Below are 4,212 nucleotides of genomic sequence, written 5' to 3' on the forward strand. Positions count from 1 at the left end.
CCCTCTCCTGCTCTCTCTCTCTCTCTCTCTCTCTCTCTCTCTCTCTCTCTCTCTCTCCTGTTTCTCTCTGTCTTCTATCGCTGTGTATCTGTCTCTCTGTCTTTCCTTCTTCTCTCTGTCTCTTTCTCTGTTTCTGTCTCTCTGTCTCTGTCTTGTGTCTGCCTCCCTGTTTCTCTCAGAACAGTGACATAGCACACCCAAACCTTGGATGTGCCCAGGAACAGTCGAGCTGATTCCTTCTTTAGCTCCCAGCTCCCTGTTTAAGACAGCCAAAAGTGAATGAGAGTTAGTTAATTCAGGAGTGGGGGGAATGGGTGAGCACCCTAAAGGAATTTTCACTCGTCCTAAAGCTCAGAATGACAGAGACAAACACTGAAAAAGAGACTAAGCAGAAACAGAGAAGTGGAGAGATCAACAGATAGATGCAGAAATGGGGAGGGAGAAATACAGCAATAGAGCCAGGGCCAGAAACAGGAAGACAGAAAGACGCAGAGAGAGCCAGAGACAGAAGGGAGGACTAAACCCACAGCTAGCTCTAGGAATGAGAAAGCAGTACCCTGGACCAAACCAGACAAGCCATAGAGAGTGTGAGGAGGCTCTGAGAGCTAATTAGTTCCCACACCTCCCCTCCCTCCCCCCCCACTAGAAGTTACCTAAGTGCTCCAAGCTGGGGCACTGGTAAAAAAGTGCCTCATATTTTTGGGTGGGGTGAGGGGAGGGTTTAAGCATTTGTCTGGTGCCTACTATGTGCTACAGTAACCTAGGCACTATGCTAAATGTTTTACCAATATTACTGGATTCTCACAATAACTCTTTGAGGTAGGTGCTGTTATTATTTTGATTTTACAGATGAAGAAATAGAGGCAGAGGTTAAGTGACTTGCCCAGGCTCACACAGCTTGTAAGTGTTTGAGGCCATATTTGAACTCAAGTCTTCCCGACCCTGCTGAGGTCCAATATATCATCCAGTTGCCTCTGTCTGGACAGGCTAGGCAGTGAAATTTCCCTTCTGTGCATAAGGCTAAGACACGTTTGTTAACATGGAGCTTTTCAACCTTGAAAGTGAAATGTTGAAAATAAAGGAGATAAAACCTTCCAATTTATCTCTACTACATCATCAGCATGCCCTTTCTGACCTCATGCCTTGTCAAGGAAGGAATTCCAGTGTGAAGCCTCCAGATGGCTTTCTATTCTAGCTCCAACCTGTGTACCTCACTTTGTGTAGTCTCTACATTTGTATTTGTCAAATATTTGTAAGGGTCACAGAATTTCTAGCTGTGATAAGGACCACCAAGAACTGTTCTGGTGCATTAAAAGGAACACTGGATTGAGAATGAGGAAATCTGGTCTCTATTCTCAGCTTTCTCTCTTAAGGGTGACCTTGGAGATAGTGTCCTCATCTATGAAGAGGACATTGACCTAACTGACTTTTCAAAGTCTCTTTCAGCTCTAAATCTATGCTCTTATAACTTCACAATCCATAGTCCTTCCTATACTTCCTTTGATCCTGTTAATTATTCTGTAAGATAAGTGATGCCGCTTTGATTCCTCCCTGTTTGAGGGATGAGGAAAGCTGAGTCTCAGAAAGTCACACCAGCCAGTCTGGAGCAATTCCAACCCAGGTCTTCTGACTCCCAAGTCTAGAAGCAGATACAAAGCAACGCAGAGAGTTTTTATCAAAGAACTAGACCCATTGGTGGGATTCTAAAGAAAAACTGAGGTGTACACTTTTGCAAATCAAATAACCTCTCCACCTTGTAAATGAAGCCCAATTTCAAAAATAAATTCGAATGTTCTATCAGTTTATACCTCTCCTCAAAAATAAAGTCATTAGTAAGATGTGTGAGCTCAGTGGTTACATGTAAGTGAATATTTATGCTATATATAATTTTTTCAATGTAATGTAAGAGAATAGGTCTTTAAAAGTATCTGTATGATCCTAATCAAACCATGTGTTCTTTTCAGACATTGTTTCCTAATGTGTATACTTCAGACTGAGTCTAAACTTTGGACTGAGTGATCTCTAAGTTTTTTTGCAACAGTTGGTGTGGTATAAACAGGAAGGGGTATTCCTAACAGTCAAAATTTCTTAGTTGCTCCAAGCTATTCTTAAAACAATATTGCTGTTACTGTATACAGTGTTCTCTTGGTTCTGGTCACTTTACTCTTCACCATTTCATGCAAATCTTTCCATGCCTTTCTAAGCTCATTGAGCTCATCATTTCTTACAGCACAGCAGTATTCTATCACAATCATATACCACAACTTGTTTAGCCAGTTGAAAGGCATCACAGCAAATTTCAGTCCTTTGCCTCCACAAAGAGAGCTGCTATAAACATTTTAGAACATATAGGTTCTTTTCCTTTTTTCCCTAATCATCTTTGGAAATAGACCTAGTAGTGGTATTGCCGGGTCAAGGGGTATAAGCAGTTTCATAACTCTTTGAGCACAATTCCAGATTGCTCTCCAAAATGATTGGATCAGTTCACAGTTCCGTGGAAATGCTTGTTTTATTCCATAAACTAAAAATAAAATAAATAAATGTTGGCAGAAAAAGAAAGAGTAAGGAGTTTAAAATCAGAAGGCCTGTGTTAACATTCAGAGTGGCTGCTGGGAATCTTGATTCTTTAAAGATCTGTAAGATCAGGCTATTGAACCAGAACAAGAGAATCTGGAAACTTTCACCCTGCTTTTGAATGCTATGATTGCTATAATCCTTGCAACATAAAGGTTCCATTTGCCCCACTCCTTTCTATATCTTAAAAAAAATAAAGTCATAGGATCACTGATCCAGGCTGGAAGGGACTTTAGAGGTTTCTTAATCCAAATCCTTTATTTTGTTTTGTTTTCTTGTCAATAAAAAGTTTTTAACAACTTTTATTTTTTTCAGATGAGGAAACCAAAGCCTGGTGACTTGTCCAAGGTCACACTGGCATATCAGTAGCAGAGACAGGAGGATGGCCCAGGTCTTCTGACTCCAAAGTGACCCCTTCTTCGACTTTCCCTAGAGCACTTTGGCTTTCTCCTGGGTGGCATGACTTAATGGAAAGAGCCTGGGCTTAAGATCAGGGAGACCTGGCTGTCAGCTGCTTGCTACCTATGGATATTAGTCAAATCAAAACTCCTCTGTATCTCAATAGCCTCATCTGTTAAGTGAGTGGGGTGATATCCGAGGCCCATTTTACTTCTGATATTCTATAATCAATACCTGTGATCACAGTCTATTTGGTACTTTACTTAGTTATATGTTAGGGCAAGTAGGTGGCCCTGTGGCTAAAGCATGGGGTCTGGAGTCAGGAAGACCTGAGTTCAAATCCAGCCTCAGACACTTACTGCCTGTGTGATCTTGATCAAGTCCCTTACCTCTGTTTGCCTCAGTTTCCTCATTTGTAAAATAAGCTGGAAAAGGCAAACCACTCCAGTATTTATCTTTGCCAGAGAAAATCCAAAATGGGGTCACGAAGAGTTGGGCATGAGTGAAAAACACTAAACGACAACTTAGTTATGTTATCAACACCCTCCCATTATAAATTTCTTAAAGGCAGGAACTGTCTTATTTTTCATCTTTATTTCTCTGGTGACAAGGACTTCATGGGTGCTTAACATATGTTGACTGAATTGAATTGAATTGACCTAGAGAAAAGAGATAAAGCCAGAATTTTGTGATTTGGCTGGCTCTGGGGATCAAGTTTAGATGATACTTGCATCCATGTTTGACTGGGCCAAAGAAGAATAATTGAGTCACTCTTGGCCCGGTTTAAGATACTAATAAGTTAAGCTTCCTTAAGGCTACTCTTTCCTCCCTTCTTTCCTTCTTTCCTTCCTTCCTTCCTTCCTTCCTTCCTTTTTTCCTTCCTTCTTTCCTTCTCTCCTTCCAGGAAGACAGAAAAAGTTTTAACCAAAATATATTCTTTGGTAACTTCCTTTAGCTATAGCTAAGATTCTATTGAAGCTTACAGGCACACATCCACTACTTAGTCTAAGTACTTTTTGCACACAAGCATACCCTCAAGTGGAATGCAGCTTCTCCAGGGCAGAAGCTATTTTTTCTTTGATTTTACATCTTGCAATCTTAGCACAGTGACTGCATCTGGTAGGTTCTTAATGTTTGTTGAAGTAAATTTAGTTAATCAGGACCAACCACTAGCCACTTAAATTGGAAGCCAGGGAGGGGAGGAAAAAGTAAGTTTAACAAGCTTGAATCTACCATTTT

Source organism: Vombatus ursinus, unplaced genomic scaffold (assembly GCF_900497805.2).
Source record: "Vombatus ursinus unplaced genomic scaffold, bare-nosed wombat genome assembly UNPS02010193.1, whole genome shotgun sequence".
NCBI classification, from domain to species: domain Eukaryota; kingdom Metazoa; phylum Chordata; class Mammalia; order Diprotodontia; family Vombatidae; genus Vombatus; species Vombatus ursinus.